This window comes from Sceloporus occidentalis, unplaced genomic scaffold, assembly GCF_023333645.1.
Source record: "Sceloporus occidentalis isolate IW3139 unplaced genomic scaffold, rSceOcc1.0.p SCAF_92, whole genome shotgun sequence".
NCBI lineage: Eukaryota > Metazoa > Chordata > Lepidosauria > Squamata > Phrynosomatidae > Sceloporus > Sceloporus occidentalis.
In genome coordinates this window covers 4,030,997-4,046,944 of record NW_028317072.1, presented here as the reverse complement: position 1 = coordinate 4,046,944, position 15,948 = coordinate 4,030,997, and the positions used below count along the sequence as shown (strand labels likewise).

Sequence of the window (15,948 nt, the reverse complement as noted above, 5' to 3'; positions counted from 1 at the left end):
AATAAAAGAATGGTAATCCAGTGCTCAAACCACTACACCACATTGGCTCCCCACTACCCAAAGTGCTTAACCATATTGCCAAAACACCCAAACAGGCTAAAGACTTTGGTTAGTTTTCTGAAAGTATGGACTAAACAAATAATTTGAGAGCCACCAGCCACCACAGGTCTGGAAGAGAAGTACCTGGCACATTGGAAAACTGTAGGGACTAGAAAAACTCTTTTTAGAAGCAATTGGTAATGAGATTTAGTTCAAGAAGCTGAAAATAGAATAAAAAGTTTTATTGCCTATGTAGCAGGGCAGGCACTTCAACCAAACTCTCACCCCACCCCACCCCCAACCCACATGGCAAATGGGCAACTTGGACAAGGTCCAGGACAAACTTTATGCCCCTGGAACCCCCTGGGGCCACACAGATCACCAGCACACACAGCAAGAAGAAGAAGAAGAAACAGATGGCCAGAAGCCCATTTCAAATTTAGAAAAACAGTTTTTAATGCAAGCTGAAATTTGTTTAATTGCTGTTCCTCGAGGCTTCCAGGAGTGGCAATTCACCTTTTTTTAATAGACAGAAAAAAGGCAGGAAGGGTAGGGTTGGCAAGTGTCCAGACTACTAAAACAACCTTGGGGGATCCCATGCAGCCTCAGAGTCACAAATTGCCTACCCTGTCCTCAACAGTCCCTCACACTGATGCTATTCCTTGATAGCCTTGAGAGGAATTAGGTTCCCATGCCAGATGTATACCCCATGACAGACAGACGGAAGAAGAGATGGAAGAGCAGGGAGAGAAGAGGCAGAAAGGAAACTTCTGCTGTACAAATCAACCAGCAATGCTGAGTTAATGCGTTGCCTGGCCAAGGGCCAGTACCTCCACATTTGTAGTCTGTGCTCGGCATGCACTGCTTCCTTTGCATCCTAAATGTCATCTTTACTGCAGCTGTGCTGCTGGCCCAAAGGCATGCTTCCTTTTCTGCACAGTCTGGCTTGTAATACCAGTGGCAGGGAATGGGGATGAGAGTGGAGGGCAGCAGCAGCATCACCAGGATAATAGGATTACCAGGTCTTGGTGTGGGGGCAATAGTCTGTGGCTTTCAAAAAATAACCTGAAGCAATAAGAGAAGTTCTTTCTGCCTTATATCCTGTCGCTTCACCAGCACTGCCTGTTCTGGGGCAGAATTAAGAGCCTTGCTAGCCAAGGTAGAGGGAGGGGTGGTATTGGTGTGGGACCTGAGAGGAAAGGCAATGACGACATAAGTAATCAGAGAGAGGCCTCATGATGAACCTCTGTGCTCCACACAATCCTCTTTATTGAGAAAGTACAGTAGGTATCTGACAATGACCTTCTGCTGTAAGTGCCTGTTGGTATATAATGAATATTATTATCTTAATTGTCAGGTACATTTACTGACAGTTCATAATCTCTACACACCACCCCTAAATTTCTTTCCTCTCCCCTCTCATGGAACAAGTTTTGGTATGTCTGATAAAAATCTACAAACTTTTTTTTGTTCCAGAATACATGTTTTGCTTTGTTAGCAAAACCCTTCTCTGTTTCAAATGACTTTGGGGTGTGTTTGTTTGTTTGTTTGTTTTGGAAGTCTTTTGTACAAAAAGAGGTGGCAATGCCCATTTTTGTCTTTTAAAAAATGATACTCCAACTGAAAGCTTGACATGCAACTCAGAGCAGTTCAGGCCCCCTTCCATCCCAAGCCCCTCTTGGTTAGAAATAGGAAGCCTCCCACCTCTCTCTCTCTCTCTCTCTCTCTCTCTCTCTCTCTCTCTCTCTCAGAGCAAGCTACATGCTATTTCTTCTCCACATGATTCTTTCCAACAGTACTGCCAAAAACATGAGAAAAGAAACCAGCACAAACCAGGCTGTAGATGTATAGGAGCAGCTGTGACTGGAGCTATGATCTTTGATCACTTGTGATATTGCTTTTCTCAGCCGCATCAGCAGTAGGAATTTTTGTCAGCTTCTGGCGGCTAAAATCTGTGTAGTCCCCATTTTACATCTCTCCCCACTGCCCCATACACAGAATAGTGGTAAGAACAACAATACTGTAACATCAGATAGTAATCGAAGAATGGGAAAGACCTTTCAGAGAGCAAACACAGTAAGAGATTTCTTAGATCAACTTGTGGCATGCAATGGGAGTAGATTTAGAGAAGAGATGGGGAAAGGGTGGGCAGTTTGTCTCTAGATTATGGAAATTGTGATGTAGTTGGAGAAAGAGTCTGGAAGATGCAATGGAAATTTTAGAGCTCATTTTTATTTTTATAAAAATCATGTGTTATTAAGGTGGTCAAGTCAGGATTATCCCAAGCCCTGAATTTTGAAGGCCAAAACATGAAATCTGGGATGTCACCAGGGGACAGGCCCTGTTGACATTCACCAGAGTAATGTTAGAATAGGCAGACCCTGGTGATTTCATTAAGCACGATATATTAAGCATCAACCACAAATCTTAACAACTTTGGAAAATATATATGCACCCATTTTCTAAGAGTATGCACTCATCCTGAGATTCCTCCCTTTCTCCTTCAGGGCCAAAGAAGAGGTGCTAGACCCTGAGAACTGGGAACCCTAGTTAAGAGACATTTTAAAAATTCATGCTGTTTTGTGCCTTTAGGTTGTGTGTCTTCAGGTTGTCACTAACTTATGGTGACCCTAAGAGAACCTATTATAGAGTTTTCTTGGCAAGATTTGTTTTGGGGGGGTTGCCTTTGCTTTCCTCTCTGACTAAAAAAATGTAACTTGTCCAAAGTCAACCAATGACCTTCCATCAGAGTCATAGTCCTGCACTGAACTGCCACATTGTGCTTCTGGCTGAGTGCATTCTCTAAGTTTCAAATTACTGAGCCATTTCAAATTACTGGGCCAGTTTTATGAATTTTGGGTCAAATTAGCTATTTCTGTCCAACCCTATTTATAACATTAGAAAGTATGGACATTTGAGACTCTGATCATCAGTAATGTGGGCAAATGTTCCTCATTCTGTATCAGCGTCATTTCATTGTCCATCTTTGCAATACACATGGCATGAGAGGGAGCACATTCAGTGCAGTGCTCCTTAGTGCTACAAAGGCAGGAAATGAAACAACAGTGTGCAAAGATGTGGGGGGCTCACATGGTTTTCTTGACAACTTGGGGATGTGTTCTTCTTCCTGTGCCTAAGGCGACCCAATCACAGGTTTTTCTTAGCAATATTTGTTCATAGGAGGTTTTGCCTTTGCCTTTCCCTGAGGCTGAGAGAACGTGACTTGCTGAAGTGGATTTCCATGGGTGAGCAGGGCTCCAAACCCTGGTCTCCAGGATCATAGTCTGACACTCAGGTGTCATTCCCACTGCAGTTTGCTCCAAAGTGGGATTCAGGGCAAAGGACCTTTGTTCCTATTTGAAACTGCTTCCGATTTCATTGGATGGATTCCAGGAAAAAAAGAAGCAGGGCAAACACAAACAACCCAGGTTTTCCTGACACTACTTTGGAAGTGAGGTGTTTTTTTTTTTGGGGGGGGGGGGGTGGTGGTGGTGGCAAGAATCAATTCTAAAGAATGCCCAATAAGTGGGAATGCCAGATCAGAATTGATTCTCTCTCTCTCTCTCTCTCTCTCTTTGCAATAGAAATAAGCGAAAAATCAATATATTGCTAAAGCAATTACTTGCTTTAGCAATAGATTGATTTTTTTATTATTTCTATTTTTTAAAAAATATTATCTCTCACCCTCCTCCTCCTCCCTCCTCCTCAATCGACCCCCTGGTTGGTCAATGAACCAGAATGCCTGGTCACGACCAAGCTTCGGGATGACATAGGGGCTATGAAAAACGCCCTCTCGTAGACATGTAACCATCCGATCGCATGTTCTTGGTTAAGCCCCTAGTCACCGGGAGGTGCTGCCATGATGTGGCCCCCGCAATGACCACACTGCATGCCCTCAGTGCTCCCAGGTCCCGAAGGATTCTGGATCCAGTGCTATGCAGCCCTGGAAACCACACCTACCAGATCCAGGATCTATGCTTCCACCCCTAAAAGTTGTGACAAAACACACTCTGAACCCAAGGGAGGGGGGTGGTAGAGCTGAGCAAGAACAGCACCTCAGGAGAACGCCACATGGCCTTTTAAAGGCCTAACAGCCAACAAGGGGGCCAGGAGAAGGAGGAGGCCCCACCTCCCTGGCCCAGTACACCAATCAGCTGCCCTATGGACCAGGGCAGCCAATAGCCAAGGACCTCCGCCTCCCGGTACAGGCTGGGAACTGTAGTTCCCAGTGGGAGGCAGAGGTTCCTCCAGTTCCTCTCTGGCCAGCCAGTGGTCTTTGACAACACTGGCTCTTCGGCTTAGTAATGGAGATGACCACCACCCTCTACAGGCAGCCACGATTAGACAATCCCATCAAGGGAAACCCTTTAGGGAAATCCTTTAGGATTAGAAATCAATCACTACCCAGATGCATCACTAGAGTTGATGTTATCCCAGTGTGGTAACTCATGCTGTCACCCCAGGCTGCCTGGCACACCCCCAATGCCCCCCTCCACCAGTCAGACACCCTTTTCAGGATCTGGCACAGTTGCTAGGTTAGCTGGAGAGGGAGGCAAGTCACCTGGTCAGCAGAATAACCAGACCTGGAAGTCAGCTCCTTCCCATCAGTGGCCGCCGGTGGGGTTAGGCTGCTGTTGCCATCTGGCGCCCTTTTCCAGGTCTGGTGTGGCTGTTGGGTGAGTGCAGGAGGGAGACAACCTGCTTTCTTGCCCATCCAGTAGATCCAGAAGGCATCCCCATCCCACCAATGGCTGTTGCTGGGGGTGGGCTTCTGCTACTGCCTGGTGGCCTTTTCCCCCATTTGGCCAGCAGCACTGCTAGACTCGAAAGGAGGTGCTAGGCAGCAGCAGTAGCAGTGCCCAATCCCCACCAGTGGCCACAGCCAATGGGGAACAGAGGCACCCCTGTAGGGGTGGCCAGGGAGGTCTTGGGACAGACATGGCTGGCTATCCCACTAAGTGTTCACCCTCCTCTGATCCGCACCCCCTAAATATGCCTCTTTCATTACTTGCTTCCAGCTAGCCAAAGTCTCCAGCTTTTTATTCAACCCCCATAATTTCCTCCACTCTGTTTCCCCCTGCTCTTTATTTCTCCCCAAGTTCTTTTTCATAATACCATTTCCCCCTTCTCTTTCAGTCTGAGGAGTCTTGGAAACCTACAAAGGGAAGCAGCACATACCCTCTAAAGGCCCTGTGAATAAATGAATGGCCCAGGCCTGTATCCAGCCTTCTTTCTATAGCAGACTCGCTAGAAACACCTTGTCTCTTAAAATGGTACTGCAAATTACAGGTGGATTTTAATTGACTTCAGCTCTCAGAATTCCAGACTATTGGCCAACATGGCTGAAGCTTCTGGAAGCTGAAGTCCAAAACCCCTTAAAGAGTACAGTTTGGAGACCACTGTACTACACAATTGTACTTAACAGGACTTCAACATGCACAGATTTTGGTTTCTGGGGGGAGAGGGTGGACCCAAATCCCAGGAGATACCAAGGACCTAATGTAACTAAAATTCATTCATTCATTCATTCATTTTTAAAAAAAAACTCTAAGATCTACACCCCCATTTCCCCTTAGCATCCATACCAAGTTTCAAATGTCCAGGTTGCACAATCTTAGAACTATTCTAGAGACACTTTCTTTTATATTATCCCAAGCAAGCCCAGAGCCTATTGTTCTACTTCAGCAGGACCAAGAGGCCACATTGGGTTGGGAAGTGCCTTTTCTTATCACTGCTTGTCAGAATGTGTCTGCTCCTCAGCTCACTTGAGTCCTTTCCATTGCTCTGGCTTGGCCCACCTTGCTGAGATCACACCTGACTATGTACAGTCAGCCCTCCATATCCACGGATTCATTATTCACAGATTCAACCATCCATAGTTAAATATATTCAAAATGAAAATACAAATTCCAGAAAGCAAACCTTGATTTTGCCATGAGACACCTTTTTTCTGCACCATTGTATTTAATAGGACTTGAGCATCCATAGATTTTGTATCCAGGGAGGGGGGTCCTGGAATCAAATCCCAGCTGATACCAAGGGCCCACTGTAACATGTGTAAGAAGTAATAAGCAGATACAAAGTGCACTCCTGCTGCCATAAAGGACAGCAAAGTGTTTACGCTGTCACTACTGATGCCATAAGTACATTGAGAAATGTAAGGATGAGGTGGTGAAAACATGAGAAGTAGGTACAGGGGTTGCAACTGGAACAGTACAACACACAGTTAAATTAGTTCCTAGAATGCACAAATAGCCACCTGTAGTTCATTGCTGCAATAAACTAATTAGTCTCTAAGGTGTGAAAATACCTTTTTGTCTTCTTGATGTTACAGTCTTAACACTAATTCTTTATAATTAATTCTTTGTTTTCCCTTGTCATCACTCCCTCTTGTGTCTGTTTACTGAACTACAGATTTGGGCACTGGTTTCTTTGGGCACTACCACACCAGGCCTTTTCGTGCTGCCTTCCTGCAAACCAAAATAAAATGGCAAAATGCCAGTTTTGGAGCAGCCACCACTGCACATCTTCCATTTGCACAACCAGGGCTGCTGCTGGCATCATGCTCCCTTTCCGTCCTCTCCCTTAACCCCACCGTCTCACCCTTATGCCTTATCCAGGATGCCTTTACAGTTGGGGCGGGGGGGGGGGGGGTTCCCCACTGTTTTTGCACTATTATGGAGCTCTGCAGCCCCAATTTAAGGTTCCTAAAATGATTTTTCAAAATTTCAAGGCATCAGAGCTCTGAAATTGCACAAAGCCAAGAAAAAATAATAAAAGGAAAGAGAGGAGGATGAGAGACAGAGGGAGGAGGAGACAGTGACACCACGTAACTGCCAATCATGCAAATGCCCCGGCAATGGTTTGTTGCACCTGTGGCTTTGGGCGATTGGCAGTCCATTCATGGGTTTCCCCCATTAAAGAAAAGGTGCAGGGCAGGAATGGGGCAGCTACGGGAAGGAAGTGCCATCATGCAATAAATGTCACCAATGCCGCTTCCTTCCCATGGGAATTGTGGTTTAAATGCAGTGTGTGATAAAGCCCTTTATGGAAGGAAGAGAATGAAATAGGAATGTTTCATATGTATTTGTGGATCAAAGATGCCATTCCCTTGTTAGGAAGGATCTAAATAGGGGAATTTCTGAATTTAGCTCAAATTGCTGCGAGTGAAGGTCCTAACAATACCCTCGTGAGACCGTGTCCCATGGTGTCCACAAGATGAGAGGTCCACAAGAATCCCTTGAGAGACGACACTGAGACAGACTGCTTCATTTAAGTCCAAATATTTATTAAAAGGGGGAAACAAACACACAGCAAAGGGCACAAACATACACACAATTCTCAATGAAAGTAAAGGAGGAAAATTTGGAAGAGAGTTGAGAGAGGCAAATCTACAGGACATACTTATTTCCAAAGGCTTCTCTGAGAACCAGATGTGAATGTAGATGATGAAAGGACATGGCTGCCAAAACATGGGGGGAAAATGGCAGAGGAAGCTAAAATCAGAGTTCGGTCTGACATGAAGCCAGGCGGTATTCTGAATATAGCACACTGGTGTGTGCTTAGACTGAAGCTTATATAGACAATTTCTAGCCTCTAGCTATGAACTTAATGGCTTAGCTGCAGCCAAGACAAAGGGTGTAAAGACCTGTGCTTTTATTAAACCAAGGTAAAGAATAGTCTTAGTCAAGACACTTGAATCCGAACACAATCAAGGAAAGCAAACAGATGAATAGATGGTCATTGACTTAATCACTGGGCCATCAGGTGTGCAGCTGAAAACAAACAGCAGGTATTGTACTAGTTTTTGGAGGAGATGGTTTTTCTTGTCTAGCAACTCCCAAACTTCCAGTGGGGAATTTTCAGTCCCTTTCTCTAGGGCTCCTATCCCCTCCTTTGCAAGCTGCCTACATGACATCTCTGCTTTGGAGAAATGGTGGTGCCCCTAAGAGGTCAGCTTGGGGTCAAAGTGAATTCCACACACACTCCAAAATTTAATATAAATCAATATGTTCTAACACCCTATAGCTTTTAGAATCATAGAACCATAGAGTTAGAAGAGACCGCAAGGGCCCTTTAGCTGCATTCCAAGGATGCAGCACTCAGGTGTTGCTAGCACACTTCCACACTGAAAAAAGGCCAGTAGAGACTTATTCTAGAAGGTCTCCCAGTGAGCTCACACAACAAATGGCTTCTTATGAATGAACAGGACACAGTTTTCCCCCTCTCTCTGTCTCTCTCTCACACACACATGCACCAATGAGGTCAAGCTGGAGATATTATCACAGAGGAAGGAAAAGAATGAAGAGAGGCTTGATGTGTGCAGGAATTAAACACATATGACTTTGCCTGTTCTTTTTCCTGCTAGATGATCTCTGAGATCCCTTTACAGCTCAGTGATTTCATTACTTTATTCACTGTTATTTTTTAATGGAGTCTGAACTACATTTTATTTACAGCGTAGCCACAATAAGACAAGGCAAGTAAGCAAACAAACAGTAGTTATTGCTGTTCCTTCCTTGCCACCTGCAGACTTGTTTGTAGATTGGTTGTAGTTATAACCCTGATTTTCAAGCTGCTTCACTGGCTACCAGGCATAATTCAAAGTGCTGGTTATGACCTTCAGAGCTCTTAGGTCCAGACTATTTCAGACCATGTCTCCCTACATAAGCTTGCCTCAGTTTTAAGACCTTTGGTGAGCAGATTTTCTTAAGATCCCAACATTAACTCATGCTCATGTGCTGATGAAGACATGTGAGAGAGTTGACTCAGTGACATCTCCCAGGCTGTGGAATTCCCTTCCATGAGAAGTTAGGCCAGCCTGCCCTCTGCTCTCCTTTTGTAAGTAGGGAAACACCTTTCTTTTTAAAAAGATATTTGGCAATGATTTGGTTGTGCAGAAAGGTTTCTCTAGCAGAGTGTATGTGCTGCATTATTGTATTTGTAGTCATATTTTTTAAAAATTATTTGTATACTGTTTTAAATTATAGCTGCACTAACATGATAGCTTTTCATTGTTTTTAACTTTTGTATCATCAAGTTTTTAATTTTTCTTTTTTTTCCAGTCTTGTAAGCTTCCTTGGGTTCAATGATAAGAGAAAGGCAAGGATATAAATAATAAAATAAAATACGAGCAAAGGTGGTTGAACAAGTAGTGTGGAGGAGCCACAGCGGGCCTTGCTCTGTGGTAAATCACTGCACTGCTCTAGACTGGAAAACCTCACCCATTGTTGCGGGGCTGTGGTCAAGATTGGCTCCCTTGAACAGGACATTATGGGGCTTTGAGGAAGATGCTCCAGTCACATGTGTGCTGGGATAGCTGGTGTGTATTTCTCTAGAGCCAGGCAGGGCTCTGCTGACTTTGTGGAGAGCATTACTGGATACTTTGCACAGGTCTCCACAAAGGCCTCCCTCCTTCTGTTCTTCCTGTCTCACTCTTCAAGTGAGATAGGAGGTGGGTGGCAGCAGCCATCTGGGAGGCAGGGTGTCTCCTCCTGCCTCAGAAAATGTATATGCTTTAGATGTGAATTTTTGTGTTTACAAAATACAGAATTGCAGGAAGTGGGGTGAAAAGAGTCTTAGAACAATATGTAAAACTGACAGAGACTAGAAACAGATGGATGGATTAATCCATCCATCCCTATAGGGAAGACTGGAAGATGGCATGGAATGTGGTTGTCTAGATGGTCCACAGTTAAAGAGTAAGAACTATGGAAGTAGAGCACTAAAGTGGAAGTACCACTTCTCGATACAGGAAATAGGCATAGATCTAATACATTTCCAAAGGGCTGAACCTATTGGACCATGAACTTACTTCTGACCATGTGAATTCTACATTTAAATGGTGCAAAGGAACATATCCCTTTCCCAAGGTTTATGGTTGCCTGTCTAGGCTTTCACCACACAGGATGATTTCATAGTAGAAAATTTGGTGATGTATATAGGCTGAACCAATATTACCTTTGCTTATAAATGGAAACTGAATGAATTTCTCCCTGCTCCTAGTGTTCTCTCTTCTTAATGGAAACGAGCGTGTCCAAAGGAGGGCGACTAAAATGGTGAAGGGTCTGGAAACCTTGCCCTATGAGGAACGCCTTAGGGAGCTGGGGATGTTTAGCCTGGAGAAAAGAAGGTTAAGTGGTGATATGATAGCCCTATTTAAATATTTGAAGGGATGTCATATTGAGGAGGGAGCAAGCTTGTTTTCTGCTGCTCTAGAGACTAGGACCCGGAGCAATGGATGCAAGTTGCAGGAAAAGAGATTCCACCTCAACATTAGGAGGAACTTCCTGTCAGTAAGGGCTGTTTGACAATGGAAAACACTTCCTCGGAGTGTAGTGGAGTCTCCCTCCTTGGAGGTCTTCAAATGGAGGCTGGATGGCCATCTGTCGGGGATGCTTGATTTGGATTTCCTGCATGGCAGGGGGTTGGACTGGATGGCCCTTGTGGTCTCTTCCAACTCTATGATTCTATGATTCTTTGATTCTACGATTAATACCCTTTGCAGTTGTATCCCTTTAGCCATAAACCATTTCCTGACTTCTTGTTTGAAAGAGTCCTAGGCACCCTCACTTGAGCATACAGCTAGGACAGTGGTTCTCAAACTGTGGGGGCAGGATGGGGGGGGGGGGCACAAGAGTTGCTCAAGGGCACAAAGCTTAGAGACCCTGATCCCTCATCTTTCTCCTCCTCTCCCTCCACTTCCCAAACTATTTCTGTCCTGGAGGGGAAGAGAAAGGCAAAGAGAGCACTTGGAGCCTCTGTCTGAGGGAGAGAGAGGAGGAGGAGGAAGAGGAGAGCCATTTTCCTACAAGGTGTTAAAATATGGATATACATGAATGTGTGAACAAAAATGTGCACACTAAACATACAAAATATTTGTATTCATATACCACATCAAAGGGGGAGGGAGAAATCCAGATGTAGTTGTAAAGAGAGTCATATGGGTAAAAGGTTTGAGAACCATTGAGCTAGGGTGAACTCCTTGAGTGAAGCTGAGAACCTGAAGTGACAAATAGTTAGGAGGGCTCCTGGTGGCTGACTGCTATCTTTGGAGAGCCTTTAGACTCTTAAAAGTGCTGGAGGCAGACAAGCAGAAAGAAAGGAGCGTTGATCTGCCACTCTTGCTCTGACCTTGAAGACAAGTGACCGGTGTAGGTTCCCAGTCATGAAAGCTGCAACAGATGCTGTCGCTATTGCTGTTGCTGCTAAGTATGAAGGAAGGGATTCTTCACCTTGTCCGGATTGCCACAAGTTGAAGTGACCAGCTAGGTCAGGCTACCCCAGCCTTCTCCGGTGCCATATTTCCACCATCCACTGCCCTCTAAAATACAAACACAACACGTTCCAGCCTGTCCGCCAGAGCATTCCTCTTGGAAGGGTATGTCCTTGCAGGGCTATTTAAAGGCATATATGCTGCCCTTTATTCTTCCACATGTTTGGGCTGTAAAAGACTTGACCTTAGTCTCCAGTTCAGAATAGGGTAAAGCAGAAGGAGCTGCCTGAGAGGGAGGGATCCCTAAAGAGGCACCTTCCATTTTTGCTCTTTTGTTTTTCTGTCACCATGGAGGGAACTTCAGGAAAAAAGCAGCTGCAGCATTTGCATGCCCTGTGTGATGATCATCATGTTCAGTGCATTAATACAGGCACAGAGGGGTATGTGCTGCCACAACTGGTGGTGCTGGTGGTCTCTTAACAAGCCACCTATGATATTCTCAGCTCCACAGATGGTTGCACTGTTGATGGTGTTCAACAGTGCTGAACGTTCCTGTCTCCTGTGCTGATGTTTTTAAATGGTTTCCCAGTGTGCAATCAAAACATTGCTCTGCCATTTATAACTGCTGGTGAAAATAGGAAATGAAGCAAATGAAATTTGCCCATTTGGTTCTTGTCACCTGCCTCCTTCCTGTGGTCACCTAATACCAGAGAAGGGAAAGTAAAATGTATCTGACTTCTTTGTCCAACACCGAGATAAAGGTTGCTCTGTCTTTGGGTGCTATTTGGAAAACAGCAACCTGGGCTGATCTACAAATGATCTACATCTACGGCTCTAAAACAAATTATCATGATCTATTTTTTTAAAAAAATAAAAATAATTAGCCAATCTGTGAGAGGCAGATGCATGCCCCATGCCCCTTTTGAACTATATGTAAATAAATTTGCACAACTCAGAACTGAAAAATGTACACAGACACACTTTAATCATTTGTGAAAATGCATGCAATATGCACACATTATGAAAGATACATTGGGAAATGCATTGGGGAATGGGAAATCTGTGTACAAAATATGCATATGTTTCAGCAGGGGTAGGGGAGAACATGGTCTTGCAGCAAGCTGATACAAAAGCATCAGAAAGGCAGATGAGATTAAAGAAACTGAGACAGATTTTAACATTCCAGTCAAGATGAGGCATCTGTTGCAATCCTCAGGTGGGAAGCTAAGGCAGCACCTTTGAATGCTTGAATTGATAGTCCTTCCTCCACCTGCTGAAGGAGAGTTTTGAAGGTGTGGGTTGGTTGTACCATCAACCCTCTGATTTTTTCTGACTTTCAGCTCTCAGGGTTTTTCATCAGGCTATCTATCAGTTGGTGCAAAAATATAGTTTATTGGTCCACTAGAAATCCATGCAGCAAACTGCCTTGAATTATTGTCTATTTTATATGCCAAAATAAATATCAACACACACACACACACACACACACAGAGAGAGAGAGAGAGAGAGAGAGAGAGCTGCCACAACTGGTGGTGAGATATATAGATATGAGAGAAAATGAGATTAATATGGCCCCTCTAGTCTTTGGCTGTAATCCTACTCCATTGCTATGAAAGCATAGCACTGACTGTCTTTTAAGAGGAATGGAACTGCACCTTTTATTTCTGTCCTTGTAGTGACCCTAGTAGGTAGGACATCATTTATCATAAGGCAAAAGGGGAGCCAGCTTCATGCAAAATCCTTTGAGTATGATACATATGTGTGGATGAAAGAGTGGGAGAAACAGCTGTGTGTCTGGCTATGGCTGTGGGGCAGGGTAGACAGGCAGAGTAGAAATGCCCCATAATGATAAATGGACATAATGACTTTATCCCTATACTTGTATAGGGCAGGGTTTGAGGTTTTGGTGTCACTTACCATTTTGGCAACCCTTGTCTTGCTAGTCATGGGCTTGAAAGATGCCCATGCTCTTGCCAGGATCCAAGTATGTGCCTGACTTCATGAACAGTGGATTCATCCTTGAAATTTGTACCTAGTGCCAGACATACTGTGAAACACAGGACACTATAAAGGCAAAACAGCCATGGTAATCATTTTCAGCATAAAAAGGAGGGAAAGTTGGAGGGGCAGGGGAAGCAGGCTGAAGGGAAAATAATCTGGCAGTACCTTTGATACTGAGGTCTAATCTGCACTGCAGAATTAATAGAATTTGACACTGTTTTAACTATCATTGCAACATCCTATGGAATCCTGGGATTTGTAGTTTTTGTGGCACCATGTATCTCTGACAAAGAAAGTTAAATAGCTCAGAAAAGTACATATCCCAGAATTCCATAGCATTGAGCCATGGCAGTTAAGGTGGTGTCAAAACTTCATTGTTTCTGCAGTGCAGATTAGACCTGGCTATTTTAGCATGAGTTAAATCAGTGGATGTACCAGTGGAGTAATATTAAACCCACAGGTTTTCAGGCATAATTACAAGTTTGTAGCTGTGGTGACTATGAAAGACAGCAAAAAGCCCTGATCTGAATCTTGCTGCAGCATAAGGAATCCCAGTCTAACATCTTATGTCTAAGCAAGGAGCTATGGCCCTTACAGATTATTTGGGGAGCATTTTGAACATGAGTTTCACATTCCTGTTCCAAAGATCCATGACTCCTTTTTCTGTCCATTTGGCATTACCCAGTGTCCCTGACCTGCTGTTGTGGTGCAAAGGTAGGAATCATCAGCGCTCTTGGGCCCCATTCAAACTCACCTTTTTGCATTGGATGGAACTGGGCAGATTTGGTCCCCCCCAGTGCCCCCCTCCAGAAGCAAGTGACCACTACCTCAATCAGGATATTTTAACCCTGAATGCCCTTTTAGCTCCTGCAGAGAAACCAGTTTAAAATGAAGGCGCCTTTGTTGTCAATCAAATTCAGTTCTGCTTTCGTCATAGGTGACGTTTCCTGCAGCCATTGGGCAATCGGAAGTGTGCTTCCCCCCTCCCTTTTTAAAAAAAAACAACAACAGGTGGGAGTGTGCGCATATCAAATTTAAAAACCTCCAGGTGTGTGTGTGTTGTGTGTATTTGGGTCACTACAGATTATGGCAATCCTAAAACGACCCCATCCTGGGGTTTTCTTGGCAAGATTGGTTCTGAGGAGATTTGCCATTGCCTTTCCCCTGAGGCTGAGAGAGTGTGACTCCCCCAAAGTCATGGGTCTCTGCAGCCTTCCTGCCTCCCCTTCGCTTCCAGCCCAATGCTACCTCCGAGGCCCTTGCCTGAATTGACCCTTTCTCCAGCTCCTTCCTCCTCCGCCTCCTGCTTCCCCATTACCCCGATTCAGCCCTTGGCACCCCTGGCTCCATCCATCACCCTGATTGCCCTTGGCACCCATCCTCTGGCTCCTGCCTCCTCCTCCTCCTCCTCCTCCTCCTCCTTCCAATGCTGCCCACCCTCAATGGCCCCCTTCTTTCCCCCGGCTTCATCCTCCTCCTCCTCCTTCTCTGATGAAGGGGAGGAATATTCCACCCTCTGCCCTCCCTCTGACCTAAATTCCTCCCCTGAACCTGACCCGATCATGATCTTGGACAAGTTCATATTCGCCCGACCCAGTTTTTTTCAAAAGATACAGCTTTTACTCTGCTTCCAAAAGACAAACACTAAGGGGGTATTTGCCCCGGAACGAGTGTGCAAAATTCAAATTAGCTTGTGGGAGATTTGGGGTGAATATGAACTTCACGTGCATAATTTGGTTCCTGATAGGGGATAAAAAGTAGTCTGAATGGCCCCTTGGTGTTGCTGAACTGCAGCTACCAGCATTGGCTTCAATTGGCTCTGTTAGCTAGGACTGCTGGAGCTGTAGTCCACATGACCTGGAGGGCCACACAATCCCCATCTCTGTGTTTGTGTGCCTGCTTTCAAAGAAAAATCACCTCCATCCCCCACACTACATCAACAAATTCAGCAGCAACAGCAGGAGCACTCAGGTGAGCTCCACAAAAATGAGCAGGAAAAACAAATTTCTCTTATGGGAAAAATTTTACCTTCTTGCTCCATATATATGATACATTCCTGCCCCCCTCCCCATGCATTTTCCTACATCTGACTTATAGTTCCATCCATGGGCTACCATAGCCTTCTCCAACCTGGTTCCCTTCAGAAGCATTGCATTGACTTACATAAACCCCAGACACTGTGACCATTGTATGATGGGATCTGCACCCCAACATATCTGAGGAGCACCCAGTTGTGGAAGTCAGGATGCAGCTACACTGTAGAAATAATGCAGTTTGACACCTCTTTAATTGCCATGGCTCCATCCTACAGAATCCTGGGATTTATAGTTTTATGAGCCACCAGCACTCTGGCTAAGAAGGCTAAAGACCTTGTAAAACTACAAATGTCAGGATTCCATAGGATGGAGCTACAACATTAAAAGTAGTGTCAAACTGCATTATTTCTACAGTATAGATGCACCCAATGCCACTCTGTCTCTCTTCAATGGTATCTTAAGGTATCAGTTACAATACCAAAGTAAAAATCTCTGTTGTAATAGGCACTCGTAGTGCTTACAGCTTGCATTTAGCAGGACCGTAAGAGTCTGTTCTTCTGTATTTGCCATGTAACTGCAAACCTATCTCTCTCTCAAGCTATAGGGACAGATGACAGAACTGAGAAAGTTAATTTTTAAGTAATTACAGTGGGCTCT

The 15,948-nt window shown here is 44.6% G+C and overlaps 1 long non-coding RNA gene across 1 annotated transcript in view; it reads left to right on the top strand.

The window, feature by feature from the left end:
- The window catches only part of LOC149284496 (uncharacterized), a 105,094-nt gene that overhangs the window by 51,081 nt on the left and 38,065 nt on the right, over positions 1–15,948 (top strand). The window lies entirely within an intron of this gene.